The sequence below is a fragment of the Onychomys torridus genome, chromosome 6 (genome assembly GCF_903995425.1).
Source record: "Onychomys torridus chromosome 6, mOncTor1.1, whole genome shotgun sequence".
NCBI classification, from domain to species: Eukaryota; Metazoa; Chordata; class Mammalia; order Rodentia; family Cricetidae; genus Onychomys; species Onychomys torridus.
In genome coordinates this window covers 18,535,868-18,556,816 of record NC_050448.1, presented here as the reverse complement: position 1 = coordinate 18,556,816, position 20,949 = coordinate 18,535,868, and the positions used below count along the sequence as shown (strand labels likewise).

At 43.9% G+C, this 20,949-nt stretch overlaps 1 pseudogene; it reads left to right on the top strand.

Moving 5' to 3' along the window:
• Nucleotides 1–8,753: 8,753 nt before the first annotated feature.
• LOC118585574 lies at nucleotides 8,754–16,659 on the top strand (annotated as a pseudogene).
• Nucleotides 16,660–20,949: the final 4,290 nt, after the last annotated feature.

The following is a 20,949-nucleotide window of genomic DNA, read 5'->3' as shown; positions in this document are numbered from 1 at the left end:
ATCAAACATCTGCTTTCATCCAGAAAGCTGAAAAATGAAAGCCATCTAAGACCTTTATTCTTGGTATTTTAGACATGCTTTTATTTCTCTGGAATAAATGCCCAGGAGTGAGATGGTTGTAGTAGACTATAGGCATGGGTTTCATTTGTTTTCTTTTCTTCAAACACATGGCAATTTTGTATGTTATGGGGTACATGTGTTATGTTAGCACATGTGCACAATGGAAGTTCAAACAGCTCAAGACGATAACATAGAGGTATGTGTGTTACATTTAAAAACACAAGTTTAATTCATTTCCATATGAGCTAAATTAACTTGGAAATATATAAGAATATCCATCTTTGTACTGAAAAATTAGAGCAGGAGAAGATATTGAAAAAAAAAAAACAACAAAAAGTTTATAAGAACGCTGGTCAGCAACTTCAAACACGCTATTTGAATATTCTAATAAGCCATACACTCCCTACGTAGTTGATCCTAATCACACAGAACTGAGCAGCAACACAAGGAACAAAAGACCAAGTGTCACTCACTCATGCAAACAGACCTGAAGTGACAATCCTCACAGCTGACAAATGGTCCTGTGCCTCCTAACCGAGTCTGCTGTGTGCTTGTCTAAGACCGACAACTTCAAGGCTGTCCTCCATCTTAGACTCTGCATTTATAGACAGAGTCAGGGGAAGAATGTGTGTGTTAGAGTCCAACCAGAAAGAATTCGTGTTAGGCTTCCAAGTTTCTAATTGTATAAATATTCATGTTTCCAAACTGCATGGAATAATTAAAGTAGTGTGTTCTACTTCAGGAAAAGCCGTGTTTCATGCTGGACATTCCCCGTGGTGGAGTGTGTTTCTGTGCCTTCTTACACATGCTTCTCATTTAGCATCTAAAAGTGACACGGTCGTGTGACAGGCCACCAATGAAAGCACGGTGATGGAAAAAGATATTGGAAGCCCACGATCCTTCCAACTCAGTTTCCACCAAAATTAGATTGAATTGAACCAGGTTGGAGCATCTTCCTTGGGGCCACATGGGAAAGAGTTTGCCAAGTCTGTGATGATCACCAAAGACCCCTTGTCATGCAGTAAGTGTGCCGAGGCAAAAGTGCAAGAAACACAATTGTTTGCATGGTGACTCCAATAAGCCCCAGGTGACAGTTCTGACAAGAATCTCAGGGGTAGGTGGCTGGTTCTGGTCACGGCCACTCATCTACATTTTCCCTCCTCCCCACTCTCTCCATACTCTGTCTGCTTCTATGCTTCCAATCAGCTGAAAGAGAGGCACCAAGCTGCCTAGTACTTCTAAATAGAGCAGAGCTCAAAGTATATGATGAGGTCAAAATAGCAAAATGGGCTATTTTTCTACAACAGCTCTCTCTTTTGGGGCATCTATATATTCCAAGTGAGGTGCTGTGCACAAATCCTCCTGTCCCTGATAACATGGGTCCTCTGAATAGAGACAGCACTAAATACCAGGTCTCTTGGATATCAAGCCCCATGTCTTTTCCACTCTTGCAAATCCCCTTCCTTCAGGCTCACGCTGGCTCTCAAGAGGGTCAAAAGACTCCAGTGCTCCAGCTAAACCAAGGCAGCAGAGCCCTCCTGCCATTCTGGCAGAATCCAGGCCCTTGCCTGTTAGGAAGCACAGGCTTTAAAGTCAGCTGTACTGTGTGAAAATACCCCACAATGATTTTATGACTGGGGATGCCCTCCACACAGACAACAGTGGATGCCTAGCTCTCTACCTCTATGGCTGCAACTGAATGCATTAAGGGGAAGCAGAAAGCCAGTCTCTGGTGTTGAAATGTGGAAGATGTGGGGTGCACAAACAACCATGGGAGACCTTTGCATCAGTCACCCATGATAGATGGGCAGCTGTGGTGATTTGAATAGAAATGGCTCCCATAGGCTCATATACTTTTAAATATGTGGTCATTAGGGAGTGGCGCTACTTGAGAGGGATTAGGAGGTGTGGTCTTGTTGGAGTAAGTGCAGCCTTGTTGTAGGAAGTATGCCACTGGGAGTGGGATTTGAGGTTTCAAATGCTCAAGTCAGGCCCAGTGGCTCTCTCTTCCTGCTGCCTGCCCATCCAGATGTAGAACTCTCAGCTACCTGTCCAGCACCATGTCTACCTGCATGCCGCCATGCTTCCTGCCATGACAATAAATGGACTAACTCTCTGAACTGTAAGCCAGTCCCAGTTAAATGCTTTCCTTTCTAAGAGTTGACGTGGTCATGGTGTCTCTTCACAGCAATAGAACAATAACTAAGACAGCAATGTTTCCAAAAGGATGTGATTCAACTTCACCCATCCCTGATGTGACAGAATATCAACTGAGGACCAGCGAGACAGCTCAGCCAGTACAAGCGCTTCTTGCTGAGGCTGATGATCCAAGTTCAATCCTTGGGACCTACATGTGGAAGAAGAGAACCAGCTCCCAACAGCTGTCTTCTGACCTCCTTTTACACACCCACCGTGACATGAATGTGCACACACACGCATGCACACATGCACGCACTCACGCAGCACACATGCACATTCACCCACACAATCAGGTGTATCTTGAAGGTCAGGCCAATCATCACTATTCACATGTATGTAGCCCTGTTCATGGCTCCCTCTTCAGAGGGCCCCTGTTTTCCACACATGCTAGAAATGTCATCTGACAGGGCTGGAGAGATGGCTCAGCAGTTAAGAGTATTACCAGCACCCACATGGAAGCTCACAACTGTCTGTAACTCCAAGATCTGACACCCTCACACAGACATGCAGGCAAATAAAAATAAATAAATTACTTTAAAAAAAAAAGAAAGAAATACCATCTGACAATTAACTAGCTTAGTGGGACAAAAACTGATTCTTGCACTTCTAAAAGTTCTTTGTGAACTAAGGAAGGGCATATCCCACTTGTTAGAATTTCCTTAACACTACAACATATTTTGTTAAGGTAACTACAATGGGGATAACTGACAGCCACCTAACTGGACTCAAGACCCACCCGAGAGGACGGAATGCCATTGCAAACCTAGCCAACTCCTTGTAGCTGGTGAGATCAGGAACCTCAGAGGAAAACCTCTTACAGCCACATTCCTAAAGCAGTGTAATTCCCAGCTGTCTTTTGTGTGCCCGCCCTTATATCCACAGGCAAGTGCAGCTCTCTCCCTCAGCAAAAAAGGTTCATTTTATAGCAGACTGAGATTATTACAGAAATCCACAACTGATCACAACAGAGAACACCTGACTGTGAGGGGGGTGCCTATTCCCAGTGGATACATCTACAAAACACCCCTTCACCTAAGGCTCAGGGAACATTGATGGTGGCATAGGGTGTGTGCCAGAGGACCAGGACATCTGCTGTGAGCTGGTGTCATCCGTCCATAAAATCTCAACAGTATGGTTGCCTAAATAAGACCTTCACAATGACAATACCAGCTGACATGCCAGCATGGATTGATGAAATCTCACAAGGCCCCACCCCTAGATTATGAAATATAGGCATTTGATGGCTGCTGAGAGGCCGAACCAGCCTTCTCCAGGACAAACCCCTGATAGGTTATCCAATCCCAAATGGTCAGCCCTGAACACATGCACCTGTGAGCAACACTAAATGAACTCAGTAGGTTATACTTCTATATAGCATACACATGTGACAATAAATAAGAGGTCACAAGTTTGAGAGGGAGCATTTGAGAAGTTGGAGGGAGAAAAGCATGGGATGAAAATGATGTGATTACAGTGTTCATGTATGAAATTCTAAAGAAAAAAGAAGATTTAAAAATTATGAAAGAAAATCACCCAAAAGTCAGCCTTTGTTCTGACTCATAAGACAACTTAAGAAAGTGGTTATATTTTAGTTCCACCCTGATCTGCTGGTTTTGCAAACATAGACGCCATCAGACAGATACACACTGAGTGACATTTGGAGTCTCTGTTCTGTTGTCACGGTAATCAGTGACAGTGACAGCCATGAATTTGGCCATGAATGAATTCCAGCTTCACATAGCACTGACTTCATGGTAGATAACACCCTATCAGACCACTCCCCAATGCAAGAAACCACATATATTCACAGTGTGGTACAGCTCTGCGATTATTTTTCTTGGGCATCATTAACTACAAATATAAATATTTTCAAACATTCACATTAAAGAATCAGTCTATCATTCATATTGTTTATAACAAGTCTCATTTGGGGGCTAGATAAGTGGCTCCGTGGTTAAGAGTGATTCCTGCTCCTACACAGGACCCAGGCTCAGTCCCAGCACACACCTTGGATGGCTCATAACTGCCTGTAATTCTAGGTCCAGAGATCCAACTCCCTCCTCTGGCTTCCATGGGTTCTTATATGCATGTGGTGCACATATACATTAAATAAATGAATCCTTAAAAGAAAACAAAAAAGGCCACAAATAAGAGTAGTCCTCATCCCTCATCAAGGAAACTTCTCTTTTAAACCAATGAAGAAGGCCAGGCCAGAAAACCACAATCAACCAAAATGCAGAGTTTCAGAGCCCAGTCCCATTGGGTACATCTACAAAACAGCTCCCACACCCAAGGTTCAGGGAACATGGCAGAAGAGGGGTGCAAGACCGTAAGGGCCAGAGGCAGGGGAGTTTGCTGTGAGAGTGCATTCACACAAATGTCAGAATCTAACCAATATGACAGCTGAAACATGAGCTGACAAGGACAGTAACCATAGGCATGCTAAAGTGGATGGGAAGAGGGAAGACCATGAGCCCTCAACCCTACATAAAGAACTACAGGCAACTAAGGATGCTGAGGAGGGGCAAACAGTCTTCCCCAAGGAAGAGCACACCAATTGGTTATACCTGAAATACCAAATGGTCAGCCCTGAAAACACAAACACAAGGAACAATATGAAGACTGAGCAGGTTGTATTTAGAAATATGTATGTACATATATATGTACATATATACACAGATATATATGCATATATGTAACAGCAATTAATGAAAAAAGAGGCCATGAATTTGAAAGAGAGCAAGGAAGGGTATATGGGAGCTTTTGGAGAGGGGAAAAGGGAAGGGAGAAATGATGTAATTATAACATCAGAAATAAAGGAAAAATATTTTAATTCAATAAATAATTTTTTAAATGAAGATTTAAACCCTCTAAGAAAATTTCAAACAGATTTAAAAGTTCTTAAGTGACTGAAAAATTTTATAACTTCTGCTGCTTACAACTTGGACAGCCAGATTCACAAGCTCTTCTTTCTTTCTTTTTTTCTTTAATGAAAACAAAACACATTGATTTATTCATTTGTATGTGAGTAGGGGAGGGGCAAGCCTTGAATGTGGGGGTCAAAGGACAACTGAGTCTGCTCTCTCCTTCTAACACGTGGATGGGAGGATTCAACTCAGATCATCAGACTTGGCAGCAAGCCTCTCCCCCAACTGTGCCACCTTGGCAGGTTGTCTTTGCTCAACAACTAACTTCCTAAGTTTAAAGTACAAAACTCCTTATGGTAGCTAAGGGCTCCAAAAAGCTGGACCTTATCACTCCATTTAATAGTTACTCCAGGCTCCATAAGGAGCCCAACATTTCCAAGCAGAGCACAGCACACCTCTGCTGCCTGCCTCTTCAGCCTCTGGTACTCTCCATGCCCCCGTTTCCAGGCCTCTTGGGTCTTTCTGGTCTCTGTCATTCATAGCGGGACACAACTGGAAGCGTTTTGGTGCGTGGTAATTGATGTTTGTCCAAACATTGTGAAGTAATAAGCCACAGGAGACACGGAAGCTTTAACAAGGCAAAGTCAAAGGAACAAACAGCCTTCTGAGTGCATTCTTCCAAGCCCACACCCAGGCAAAGCTGACTTACAGCTTTTCTTCCTCACAATGATACTATAAATAAAGCGCAGACATTTCTGCCTTCCTGTAATCCTTTCCATTGTGTGGTTTCGTGTGCAGTCTCACGCGATTGGTGTGGTCTACACTGCAAGCTCCCTGTGAGGCAGGAACTGGCTGCAGGGCCACCTGTTGGCCTCACATAAACCAAGGGACCTAGAGGACCTCATATGTCCACAGTAAGTGAATATCTGAAGTATAAGAAACTATAAATCTAGAGAAAGAAAAAAGTTTGGAAAGTTGAAGTTTAAATGTACCACATGTACCCTGAAAGAAAAAAATCTAAGCCATCACTCAACAGAACACTTCTCCTTTTTTCTTTTGCTACTACTTACCAGAAATAAAAAGAAAGAGCTACCTATAAGATGGTGTCATGTGCCTCAAAGAATACAACCAGTGTTAGCTATCTGAAAATGAGTGAGAAAACACCCATCAGTAGTGAAAACCATGCAATTGGTGTGCAGTGTTTTCAGCTAGAGTAACAGGTGTGTTTGAACCAAGATAGGACATGACTGGCTGCCTCCCATGGCAATTCCTCACCTATATAAACAACCCTAGACACAGACAGCATTGCATATCCACTTAGTTTCTTGGAATTTACATAAATATACATCTGTTGTAAGAAAGACAGATTAAGCATCACCTCCAGGCCATGCTCCATTCAACCGCCCTTCCTCATTACCGTTCAGACCTTTATAAGTCAGTCTGAGTACACAGAGCTGTAGGGGTGTGTGGGAGTGAGCTCTGTGCACAAGGCTACCTGGCAGGCAGCCACCTCGCCATTCATCTGCTCATAACACAAGCTAATGAGCATGCTTGACTTCAAACAGATAATGAGAAGTCAACATGCTCACGACACGGTAAGAGGAGATGATGTGGAAAGTTTAATCTGTCCTTCTGCCACTGCCCTGGACTTTTCAAGGGTTAGAAACTGCTCCCATCCTAAGGCTGGCGCTGTGGCTCAGTGGGCAGAGGGCTTACCTCAAATGCACAGTCCTGGCATTTGTCCCCATCGCCACACAAAACCAGCTGTGGTAGAGGTGTTGCATTACCTGTGATGCCAGTTTTTGAGCAGCAAAGGCAGGAGGATCTGGAGTTCAGGGTCATCCTTGTCTGCACAGGAGTTAGAAGTGGCCTGGGTTGCGTTAGACTTTGTAAGTAAATAAATAAACCCTTAAAAATGGAAGAACTTACTCTGTGCCCAAGAGGACTATACTGGCAGGAATACACCCATCACTGTCTACAGACCCTAAAAATGAGTAACTGCCTGCTTAATACCAGATAAATGCAGTAAGAGACTGTGTGTGTGTGCGTGTGTGTGCGTGTGTGTTCGTGTGTGTATGTGTGTTCATGTGTGTGTGTATATGTGTTCATGTGTGTATATGTTCATGTGTATATATGTGTGCCATGTGTGTGTGTGTATGTGTGTATGTTCATGTGTGTATGTGTGTTCATGTGTATATGTGTTCATGTGTGTGTATGTTCATGTGTATATATGTGTGCCGTGTGTGTGTGTGTGTGTGTGTGTGTGTGTGTGTGTGTGTGTGTTTCCCTCAGGTGAGCCCACAAAAGCTGAAGTGGAAAACTTTCACAATGTAAAATGGATTAAACCATCAATGTTTATGTTCTGTGGATTCTGTAGTCTTTGTCGCTCATAAAGGGAGGTTTTTTATTTGTTGCTGACTGTCAAAAGATCTGGCTATTCTTGGGTCAGTTCTTTACCCAATAACTGAGATGCTCCTTTTTTTTTTTTTTTTTCTTAACAAGAGGTTACCAAGTAAGAAATTTTGAGAAAAAAAAATGGCAGAAAGCTTTACTCAAGAATTTGAGAATTTAAATACATATATAAATAAATAACATTTAGTCAGGTATGTGATGCAATTGTTGGTTTTGTTTTGTTTTGAACTTTTATTGATTCTTTATGGATTCCACATCATGCATCCTGACCTCGCCATTCCCCCTTCCATCCACCCTCTGCCCTTGCACCTCCCTCCAAAACCAATTTAACAGAAAAACCAAAAACCAAACAAAGCACACAACCAAAACAAAAAGAAAACAGAAAGGGGAAGACTCTTGTGAAGGAAGCTGCGGTGTGACCTGGTGAGTCACACAGTTCACCCTTTAGTCCACACAACCTCACTTGCAAGAGAATTCATTGTCACTTGTCATTGGTCTAGTTCGAGGCCTCTGGGCTCTCATTGGGGCTTTTCTTAGATATCCTGTTGTTGTCCTGTGTTGTGGGGATCCTGAAGTTTGGGATCTTCAGGACATGCCCCTTCACGTGCTCCTGCAGATCATAGATGAAGTGGATATTGGGGTGGGCCAACTCACAGCTCTGGTTCTAGACCTGGTGGGTAGCTGGGCTGGTCAGCCCGCCAGCTTTCCCACATCATCACCACCCTGGTGAGCTCTCCAGAACTGCCTCAGCAAGCCCACTCAATGCAGCTTGCATCAAAGAGCGGGGCCAGTTCTCCTGCTCTCAGGTCCTCAAATCTGAGTTACCCACACTTCCACCACCAGGGCCAGTTCCACTGTCTGGGCCAGGTGAGGTGCAATGCTCTCTCTCTCTCTCTCTCTCTCTCTCTCTCCATTGCTATAGGGGCGTAGGGGGCGGGGCCAGCTCTCCTGCTCTCATGCCCTCAGTGCTGGCTTACTTGCTCTCCCAGCAACAGGGTCATCTCTAGCGTGCCACTTAGGTGAGGTGCACACCCATAGTGAAGGGTGGGGCCATCATTCCTGACTGGGGGGCCAGCTCTCTTGCTGCAGTATCCAGCCAGGGATAGAGCCAGCTATCCCAAGGCCAGTGAAGGGTGGGGCCAGCTCAACATGGTCCTCAGCTTTCAACACACTTGGCTCCCATGACCCCACCCCCACCCCATTGTAACATGGGCCATGGACATCAACACAGATCCCAGCCTCAGCAGGAACACAGACCCAGACATGGCCATGGCCTCAGTAACAACTGGGGTCCAGGCATCACCATGGCCCTGGTAGCAACATAGCCCTCAGACACCAACATGGTCTTAGGTGGCTGACCAGACTCTAGGCATCTGCATGGTCCTCAGTAGTAATGGAGGCCATGGATATCAACTCAGACCCTGGCTGCTATAGAGCCACAGACCCATACATGGCCCTTGGCAGCAGGCCTGGCCTGCATGACACCATGGCCCCAGGTGACAGTGCAGACCACTCAGATCAGCATGGCCCCAGCAGCAGCACAGCCCCTGTACACCCACATGACCACAGATTGTGGCCTAGACCCCAGGCGTCCCTGTAGCCTCTGGTGGTAGCCATGGACATCAACACATGGATCCTGGCTATGGCAAGACCACAGACCCAGACGTGGTCCTAGGGCTCAGATGTCACCACAGGCCCAGGTGGCAGTGCTGGCCACTCAGATCACCACAGCCCCATGGGCAGTATGGCCTGTGGACACCAACCTAGCTCCATGGCCCTTAGTGGTGACAGGAGCCACAGACATCACCTTACACACCCTAAGCTGCTGCAGGGCCTCAGATGGAGATTGGCCCTTGGCAGTAGCCCAGGCTCAGAAATGACCCTCAACTCAGGTGGCTAGCAGGCCATTCACATTAGCCTGTTCCTCACCTCTTCAGATTTGCTTCTCTTCTTAGACTATGAACTGCTCCACTCTTCTCTCTCTCTTCCACCTCCCCACCCTGTACTGCTCACCCCAATGATGTCTGACTGCCTGGCACCATAGGTACCGGATGGCAGTTTGTTGAGACCAACCCCTGCCAGCTTCATTGCATGGCTGGGAGTTGTTTCTGTGTTGTGACTCAGGGCTAGAGACACCCAGCAGTCCCAGCTGCTTGGTGAGGAGCTGTGGCTGCTGCTGTATCATGGTCCAGGACTAGAGTCCCTCCATGCAGGCTTTTGATGTCAATGCTTGAGAGGTGAAGGCAGAGGGATCTTTGTGAGTTTGAGGCTAGCCTAATCTACATAGTGGATTCCAAGCCAGCCAGGGCTACATAGTGAGGCCCTGTCTCAAACAATTAGTCAATAAATTGATTTTTTTTAAATTCCAGAGAACACCCATGGATCCCAAGTGACCATGTGGTCTGTGAGAAGTCTTCCATTATAATAAAAACACTGAACAATATTCTGTCACCTACACCAGGCCAGCTGGCCTAGTCCTCCAAGCAGGATGGCATCCCTGACAGAGCATCCTAAAAGATGTCAGTGGTATTTCCAGGGTTCTATGAGTGTGAACAAAGCTATAAACTTTCCTGGGTAAACTGTTCAAACCGTACTCAAAGTTGACTGACTGCGCCTTCAGCTGCAAGGCTGTAGTCAACCTCATCAGACACTGATGTGAGCTGTTTCCAAGTGGGTACCATTCCAGATTCCAACCAGCAGGGTGTGGGTGAGTGTTCCCACTCTGGTCCTCACAGCACCTGGATGTTGTTTGTTTTGGTTTTGGTTTGGGTTTGGGTTTTTCAAGACAGGGTTTCTCTGTGTAGCCCTGGTTGTCCTGGAACTTGTTCTGTAGACCAGAATGGCCCAACTCAAAGGTATGCCTGCCTCTGCCTCCCAAGTGCTGGGATTAGAGGCGTGCACCACCACTGCCCAGCAGTACCTGGGCACTGTATTTGCACTTTCACAGTCCTGATGGCATAACCACTCACTCGCTGTCCATGCAAAGCACTCTCTTCAACTATTTTCTCTTTAACTGAGACACTTACTTACATGTGAGTGTCTCTAGATCTTTCTTCAGGACACAGGATTGTGGCTTTTGCTTGGTTTTTGTTTTAGCAGTCGTGTGTTTGCAGCTATTTCACAAGTTTTCTTTCATTTCTTTTGAAGAACATAAGCATTTCATTTTGATGGATATCAACGTGTCGATATTTTCTTTTATAGGCCTTTCCTTTAATGTTGTCTCTAAGAAATCTTTGTACAGAACAAAGTCAAAGAGATCTCCTTGTTTATGCTCTCTTTTATAAGCTTACATTTTCATTTCATATGAAGTGTGATCCATTGTGCTTTGAGTTTCTGATATGGTAGACAGTAATGGTCAAGGTCATTGTTGTGTGGCGATGGAGCCGTCCCAGCTCACACTGTTCCCTGCAGCCATGGCTTTCACTTCTCCAACCATCAACTGATCATTGATCACCCTGTCCTGGTTCTGTCCTTCTGTACCTTTTGGCCTGTATATTGGTTTTACATTAATTTCCTCGGGCAGCTTTGTGAAAGAAACTTCTACCATGTCTGTAGATGACTCTTCTTGTCTTGACACTTGCTCTAAGCTCAGTATAGACTAGTGTAAATATCATTTTCCAAAGGTATATATTTTGTATTTTCTGAGCAACAGCTCCTACTACCCTAAAATGAAAAGCCCTTGGGTTATTTTAGTAAACAATTACATTGTGTATTTGTTCTGCCTTTCCACACATTTACTCAGAAACTTCCTGTTGCTTCCAGAACAAACCTGAGATAAAGTTAAACATCTGGAAATGAGGATGTAAAGAAACAACTGTATGTCTCTGTGGATGCCCAGTTCTGCCTCATTCTGTATGGACAGGTGCCTTCAGCAAGGGGGGTGACAAGAAGGAGGAAAACTAGTCCTGACGAGGGCAAGAGGGGGAAATTCACACTGTGTGTGGGAAGACAATACGGACAGCAAAGAAAAATAGCCCCCCTTACCCTGGGTGTGGTCTCTTGCTGCGATTTTTATCTGGGCAAATTCCAGATTAAGATCTTCTTTGGACACAGGTGTATCAGACTAGAAATCAATAATGTGATGAAAACTGGAAAATTCAAAAAGTCCCGAGTTTAACATTACGCTTTTGAAGAATCAATGGACAAACGATCAAGTCAAATGGATGTTAGAGAACGTAATGAGAGAAACAAAGCACCAAGAATTATGGCAGGATCAGGAATAAGAGGGAAGTTTGCAAGAGCAAAGAGAAAATTCAGAAGGAACTGAAGGCTGGTGCGTGAAATGAAGGAAGCCAGACCCAGAAATGCAAATGTTATATTTTTTTCTCATAAGGACAATAGATGTAAACGTGTATGCTTCTGTGTATAGGGTCTGAACGTGGCCATGTATGAGAAGAAAAAGGTCTAAAGGGATGAGAAGCGTTTATATATAAATATATATGACATAAATTGTTTCAGTAATATATACAAGAATATATGTAATGTGAAGCTGAAGAGTGACTATTGCGGTGCCTGAAGAGGTCAGAAAGGGGGCAGGGAAGGAAGTGGGGGTGAGCAAGAACAGCGTCATGATGAGTGTGTGGGGGAAGACCGGAACAACATCCATGACTTTGTATGGCTAAAAAGTAACTTAGAAAGAGAAATGGTTCATGCCAACAATTGAACTTCATGTTATAAGAGACTCCAAAAAGCAGAACAAGCTCAACCTAGTGTTAGCAGAAGGAAAGAAATTCTAATAATTAGAACAGAAATAAACTAAAGGACAGAAAAAAAAATTAAGAATTGGCTTAAGTAAGATAAACAAGATTAACAAGACTTTAGCAAAACAGAAGGGAAGAAAGAAAGGAAGGAGGAAAGAGAGAGAGAGAGAAAGAGGGAGGGAGGGAGGGAGGGAGGAAGGAAAGAGAGAAAGAAAGAAAGAAAGAAAGAAAGAAAGAAAGAAAGAAAGAAAGGGAAGAAAGAAAAGAAAAGAAAAAGAAAAACTTACGGCTAAAGGAGAGAGACACAAATGATTAAGACCAGAAATGAAAGAGGGGCATGACAACCAATGCCACAGCCATTAAAAACAGATTACTGCAAACAACTGCATCCAAGAAACAGGACAATCTAGCAGCAGCAACAGCAGCTAACACGGCCTGCTTACCGATAATCTCAGAGTACTGAAGTCTCAGCTGACCCAGATCGAATAAGAAGACTGAGTCAGAAATAAAAACCTCTTTTTAAAAAAAAATGAAGAAAAGCTCAAAACAAAGGAACACTCAGAACCAAATAGTATCCCTGGCAAAACCAACTTACTGAGGAATTAAAAACTGACTTTGGACTTTTCAAATTCAAAAATACTTTCAAATGAATTTTATACTTTGGTGCCCAAATCAGACAGAGACACCAAGAGAAAAGAAAACCATGGGCCAATTTCCCTCAGAAACATAGATGAAGAGTCACCACAAAATACAAAACAAATTTAACACTACTCAAAGGACCACACAGAATGACCAGTGGGATTCCTGTAATTAAAGGACAGTTCAATGTACAAATAATAATAGTCATTAATTAATGTGGTACTCTAATTAGCAGAATGATATGAAAAAAATCATGTGGTGTCTCACTGGCTCTACAAAAAGTATCTGATAAGCCGAGCAGTGGTGGAGCATGCCTTTAATCCCAGCACTCAGGAGGCAGAGGCAGGCGGATCTCTGTGAGTTCAAGGCTGGCCTGGACTACAGAGCGAGTTCCAGGAAAGGCGCAAAGCTACACAGAGAAACCCTGTCTGGAAAAACCAAAAAAAAAAAAAAAAAGTATCTGATGTAAGTCAAGACACTTTCAATATAAATAGCTCTCAACGAAACAGGAAAAGAGAAAAACTGAGCAAGGACTGTACCTGAAGAGCCCACAGAAAACCTCAACCCCAACAGTGCAAAGCTGAAATCTTTTCCTCTGGAACCATGACCAAAGCAAGAATGAAACAAACCCTTGTCATTTTCCTTTACCAAAATGGAGAAATCCACACCAAAGCAAAGAAGCAAGAAAGGGAACTCAAAACATCTGAGAAAGAGACTAGTTTCTGTTTTCTAGTTACATGGCATTATATATGGAAATTTTAAGGACTCCATTCAAACAAACAAACCAAACACATTGTGTACAAAAAGCAAGTTCACCACAGTTGAAAAACAGAATCAATAAATCAGTAGCAGTCATCTGCATTTCTATACACTAGTACCAAACTCTCTAGAAAGGACTTAGAAAACAAAAGCATGAAAACAATGAAGACTTGGGATTTAGCAGATCTATTGAGGTAAAAGGCTTACAAACTGAAAACTAGAAAACACTGATGAAAAATAATTTAAAAGTCATAAGCAGAAAGATATACTAGGTTCTGTTCTAGGCTAACTACAGAATTGGCCTAATCCTTATCAAAGTTCTTAATTTTACAGGTAGGGAAAAATATCATTTTAAATTTGTACATGTATGTCTGTGTCATTGTGTATGTACAGGTTTATGAAGATGGCCTCAAAGGCCAGAAGAACATATCAGATCCCATGGAGCTTAAATTATAAGTAGTTGTTGTAGACAGGGTTTTTCATCCTGCCAGCCAGCTCCCAAATAATCACACACACACACACACACACACACACACTTATTATTAATTATAAATGCTCAGCTGATAGCTTAGGCTTATTACTAACTAGTTCTGACATGTTAAATTAACCCATATTTCTTACCTACACTCTACCACATGGCAGTACCTTTTTTCAACACAGCATGTTCATCTCCTGCTTTGTCTGCCTCTGGCCAGAGACTGTGCTCTTCTTCTTCCCAGCATTCTTTTAGTCTGGTTTTCTCTCCTAACCACTTCCTGTCTAGCTATTGGCCAGTTGGCTTTTAATTAAATCAGTAAGAGTAATACATATTCATATTCGCGGTGTACAGGGTTATTCCATAGCAAGTTGTGAGCCTCCCAATGTGGGTGCTGGAAATTAAACTTGAGAAATCTGCAAGGACAGCAATTTCTCTTAACCACTGTGCCATCACTCCAGTCTTAGAAAAACAATTTTAAAGCTTAGATGGAGTCACAAAGTATCCTGTAAAGCCCCAAAATCTTAGAAAAGAAAAAATAAGGCAGGACAGCACTCTCATCTTTCTGCCTATCAAAATACATTGCCATCCTAGAGCCATTAAAGTATCCTAGAGTATACAGGAATAAACACACATATAAACAGTCAATTAAGTACAACGGGCATATCAAAAATATGTAATAAGTAAAGAAGATACAGGAAATGGCAGTAGGAAAACCAGAAATTCGCATGCAAAAGGACAGAGTTGGAGCCACCTCACACCACACATAAAAATAAAACTAAGTGCTAAGCTGTAAAACTCTGGCTCGGTACCAGCAGTGGTTTCACAAGTGGCATCAAAAGTATCAGCAACAGCAGCAGAAGTAACAAGTGGGACCCCATCAGATCCAAAAGCTCCTTCCCAGCAAAGGAAGGAACAAGCAGAGGCAGCCTGCAGTCTAGGAAACGGTCACAACTTATACATGACACATGACCACTCTCCCAATAGAAACAGTTCTCCTACCACTCAACACCAAATATCTCAGTAGCCCAATTTGCAAATGGTTCATGGATCTGAACAGATGTCTACAAAGAAGCTAATGAATCTATAAAAGATGTTCAACATCAGAAAAAAATGCAACAAAGCCACAATGACCTGCTACTGCTGACTTCCAAATTACTTGACTGATAGGGGACATGTCAAAGCATAGAAATGTAAAAGTGATTGCAATTTAATGTTCTGGTTAGAATTATGTATGATGTTTTCTTTTAACGAATAAAAAATGAAACAGAAAGTAGACCTTGGTGGAATCACATTCTCAGGCCCTTTCATAATCATGTAATTGTGGGACACAGTGAGATGGCTTGGCAGTTAAAGGCATCTGTGATGCAAGCCTGGAGATCTGAGTTCAATCCCTGGGGCCAAAGTGAAGAGAGAAGGGGAGAATTCTGTCACACTCTCCCCACTATAAAACTAAGAAAATTACCCTTTTCTCTTCTACATAGTTTGTGTCAAGCATTTGACCACAGAACAATCAAACTAAGTAGCACGGCAGGTACATATCACAGATAGGAGGCTCTCAGTAACATATCTATCAGGCCCACCTATGCTAAATGATCTGGCATTTGTTACTTATAATAGGCATTTGTCTTCTAGATCTGGAGAGTTTAAACATGGTGGAAAATACAACATCAAGCTTGAAAGGCCTAAGCCAGATCAACTGGCATAGATTTAATGACAAAACAGAAGTACAATGTTGAGAGAGAGAATCAAGTCTAGAGGCTACGCAGAATGAAGAAAATGTGGACATGAACCCGGGCCCCTGGGTGATAAGGCTGCAGCTGTTGACATTCTCCCATCAAGGGCTCTAAGCAGATGCCTCACTCTTTGCAGATGGATTATGAGAAAAAAAGAAAAACAAAACTATTTTTACTTTTCTTTCCACCTCATAAGGACAAACACATGGTTGACCCATAGTAGACGTAGTGTATGAAATCTCAAGAGAAATTTGTGCCCGGAAATTAGAGCTTCTTCATGGGAAACTATATAAGTTGGTAGAAACATACAGAGATGCTGTATATGTTATATGAATAAGCTCCAGCAAGGGGCTATCTTGAGTACCTTTTTATAAACAAAGGTTCAAATGAAAGGACCTTGGAGTGATCGCCTGCATTGGGGAGAAGTTAGATGAAAGGGAAGCTGGCATCACCGAGAAGGTTGTTTTCAAGCAAACCAAAGTCATCACAGATAACGTGAAGGACTGGAACAAAGTTGTCCTGGCCTATGAACCTGTCTGGGCCATTGGTACCAGCAAGACTGCAACACCTCAACAAGCCCAGGAAGTACAGGAGAAGCTTGAGGATGGCTGAAATCCAATGTTTCTGATGTGGTGGCTCAAAGCACCCGAATCATTTATGGAGGTTCTGTGACTGGAGCAACCTGCAAAGAGCTGGCAAGCCAGCCTGATGTGGATGGCTTCCTTGTGGGTGGTGCTTCTCTCAAGCCTGAATTTGTGGACCTCATCAATGCCAAACAATTAGCACCATCTGTCTCCCCAACCCTTCGCTAGGCCAGGACTAGGTCACCCAGAAGCTTAGTAACTGTTCCCACCAAACATGCTTCTGATGTCATCTGTTCCATCTTGTGTCCTAATCTACACAGTACCTTCCTGAACCTTTTACACCTCCCTATAATGGTTGGGACCAGGCCAATCCCTTTACCACTTACAATAGTTAGAATGAAATACATCACCTAGTTCACCAAGATGGCTTCCTGGCTGGGGGTTGGATGCGAAGAGTGGAGCTGGCTGTCCCTTCAGGCCCTAGCAAGGGCAAGAGAGTAAAATCACCTTCCTTTCCCTTCTCAGTGAACATCAAGGATAAGATCCTCTTGCTCTAAGAGGCCGGGGATGTTCCTCTCCCCCACAGTGCCCAAGCCCTTGTGTTGTGTTTGTGAACCATCTTACATGTAAGGGAAATGAACACCTGGCCCTGAAAAAAAAGAAAGAAAGAAAGAAGAATGCAACATGTGTGCCTATCAGCACCAGGCACATAGTTTGTCTATAATAAATGGTAGCTGTGACTGCCAGATCTTACTGGAGGTCATGGACTGTGCTCATGTAAACGAAGTTTTGTGATGATCTTGGTGTAATCGAACATTGTAAGTTCAAATAGTAATGAGTTTCCCAGTTTCCCAAGTCTCATGGCAATAGATTTCCTGGTCTTTGATCCACAGGAGCCAGGCACTGTTGAAATCAGGATTAAGCATAACAAGTTATAGTAGGATCCTGGGATGGCTCTGTGGATAAATGTGCCAGCACCAAGCCTGGCAGCCTTAATTCAATTCCCAGGACCCACATGGTAGAAGAGAAGTCACTCCTACAAGCTTTCTTCTCACTTACACACACACACACACACACACACACACACACACACACACACAGTAAGGAGATTCACTTCTTGACAACAGACACTTTTATAATCAATCACAGTATCTAACCAGTCCACAATTTACTCTGAAACCAATGACGATGTGATGGCCTACTGAGACAGCTCCCAGGAGACGCTGCGGGGAAAGGTCTCAATGAGGATGGTTCACACACTCATGATTGAGGACAACAGAGCTGAGACTCAACTGCAGCCACATCACCATAGGGCAAGGTCTTCTCTCACTATGGCTCCACTCAGTGACCAGCACACTGCAGATGGAAAGTTCCCAGTAGCCAGAGGCTAGTTCAGCCTCTATTTAACTTGCAAATATTAAACACCTTCCATGATCAGTGGAATTCTCAGACAGCTCCCACACAGCTGTAACCAGCTGTGCTCAGCTGCAACCAGCCACAGATTAAGGACCAGATGAACCTTGTCCACTGAAAATGTGCAGACAGCAGGGCCTGCCCTTCACTGCTGAGAAAGCCATGTACCAAGAGACTCAAGGGGGAGAGCATACCTCAGGAGCAGGCCCACACAGCCCTGCTCACATTCTGTGGAGTAAGTAGTCCCCAGAAACAGTGACCTTCTTGTGCCTTTGTCTCTCAGGGTTTTTCTTCCAGGTGAGGGGAAGTTTAGGAGACAGGAAGTACTTTCCCCTTTCACCCCAGACATCTTGTTCTTTGCCCTTTTCTCTGTCACAGGCTGTAAAACAGGCAGGGTCTAGAGTTCAGACTCTGGAAAGCAACGTAGCTGCTAAGGATGCAGAATGGAGCTTGCGTGGAAAGAGATGGGGGACACTTTTCAAACCTCAGATGACTGTCCAGCATCTGAGGGCTAACACTGTCTCCCCTGATCTTCCATGTAGAAGAAAAGCTGGTGACAATCTTAAGCCACAGTACACGTCCTGAACCAAACAGAAAGCATCCGCCTGCCTGTCTTTGAGGTAAAGGCAGAAACGAGTGTTCAGGCCCTACCCATCTCACAACCCTATTTCACGGCAGGGCTATCCCATGACCTTCTGTGTGTCTCTATCACTCTTTCCCCTTCTGCCCTGTGTCTTCCCCCACTCTTTGAGAGGAACATACAGATCATGTTTAAAGCATGTGGAGGAAGAAAATGAGTAATGATAATTGAAGGCCAGGGAAGCTCCCTAACATAATGAATATTTAGATTGAAGAATATCTGTGAAAAGCATCATCTCTATGGGCTACTGAAGACATGGCCTTCTCTCTAACCCACTAACAGGATCATAGGGAAAAATTACCTCAACATGCTACTATGAAAGCTTGGGCATGCCTCTGTTTTGACTCATTTTTTCCCAGTGTGCCTAAGTCCACTGAAGTTTTCCAAAGAGCTACATGAATTCTTGCCGCCAGCACAGCCACCTGCTAACCATTTCAAGAGACGGCTCTGTGCCCTGTTTGCGAGCCTAAGTTTTCATTGCTGAGATCCAATGTTCAGAGCATGGCAAAACAGTTTAGTTCATGATACGTCTAAAGATTATTTTCCCATTGGCAAATTTGGCCCCTATCCAGGGGCAGGATCAGGAAGCTTCTGGAAGAAGCAAGCTTCAGGTTTGCCAAGTCTCCCCTGCTGGGCTAAAGACACCTATTAAAACTCAGGAGGCCATGGAGCAGGGACTGTGGTCCCAACTGTTTCGAGGTTTGAAATGAATCTGGCCTCCATGCCACAAGCTCCAGTGCCAGAGGGCGTTGTTTTGCGACTGTGAATTTCTCACTGTGAGGCCCATGGGCCCTGGTGAGATCACACAGCGTGACTGTGGCACTTCAGTGAAGCCAGCCAAGTTCAAATCCACTTGGCTTTCTTTCCTCTTCTCCCAACATCCTTAGTTCGCACCCATAACCACGGTACTAAGAGGTGTTTGTGCAACTCGGAAGTGAAAGAATAGGTCCCATTGAAGACGTGCTGGTACTGGATTTAAAATTACAGACTTGCAAGGTCTCAGGGAGACAGCAGTGAGAGTCATCTGTGGTTGAAACCCAATAGCCGCCCCTGCCTGTTCTGTGATTTTCTGCAGGAATGGCACCAGGCCATCTGAAATACTCTTACTTCCTAGCTTTTCTGGAGCCAGCTGGAGCCATTTGTCTAACTTCTGGATATGAACTAAAGTGATACTTACCATCTAGGACACATGTCCTTAAGGGACAATGGTCATCTCAGCTCCTTCTTTCTTCCACTATCTGGAAACTGCTATGCTCGAGATGCCCAGCCTTCACGGCCACCAGGTGGTCCTATGAATAATGTCTGTGTGTGATAGAGCACCAAGCCAGGGGATTCTAGGTCCTGGTGGCTTTGTGAAGCAGCCTTCATACCAGCATTCTATTTCTTCTCTCTAGACACACTGCAAAACAAAAAGATCTCATCCTGTGCTTTACAGCTATTCTCAGCCAGCTCTTCCCCGGATGTATCATCCAATCCGAGCTTCACTGAGCTTTTACTGAAACTGTTTCCAGATGCAATTTGGTTCTGTTTGTTTATTTGTTTTCTCAGCTATCTCCATGGCTATTAACTGTAAAAATAGTCTGCATCTGTCATTGATTTGAAAATGTCCTGCATATTTATTTTCCAGGCAGAAGAGAACGAAGTGCTTTTTCCTCTTTCCTGCTTTGTTATTGACTTTGCTGCCATGTGTCTCTGTTCTCTCATCCAGAGTGGAGCCCTGGGAGACCTCACCCATCTGCAGGATTAATGTTCATGCAAACAGCCGCAGCATGGTGTGTGCACACAACAGAGCACTCCTGTGGCTGCAGTGATATTTGAAAGCTTTAAATATATATATACGTTTAAGTACAAAGCCTTTGATTACTTAGGGGCACCAACATCTTCCAGCATCTAACCCTCTAGACTCACTGGAAACTTAGTGAGGACAAAAGTTATCAGTCTATGTAAGAGTGTTCATCCACATGAGGAGATATGTGCCTTACCATATAAGCTTTATAAGGTCAGAAACGGTGTCTGTTGTGTATATTTCTTAAGAACTATTGGCAGAAGTCATCAATGTGATGACGACTTCCAGGGCTGCATTTATTCATCTGTTTATCTCTTCTGTCCTCCTTCTAAATCACCAGAGAGAGAAGTGAAAGGCCCTCAGAACATATTAAGTTGAGAAAGCTCCCTAACAGAGTACAAAACCACCCATACCTCCCACCCAAGAGACTCTGTCACACATGGACTTGGCTTCTGTCCTCTCTAGAACCGCATACCCAACCCAGCAATATGAGATCATCCCACCAAGAAAACAAAGGGCTTTTCCTCTTCCTCACTTTGTTATTTACCCTCCAGGTATGTCTGTCTCAGTTCTGTCATCTAGTCTGTAAGCCCCAGAGATCTCGCCCATCAACAGGATCCTCCTTCTGACTGCGAAGCACTCCATGCTTCCTTAAAGGATGAAACAGAAAGAGTTTGGT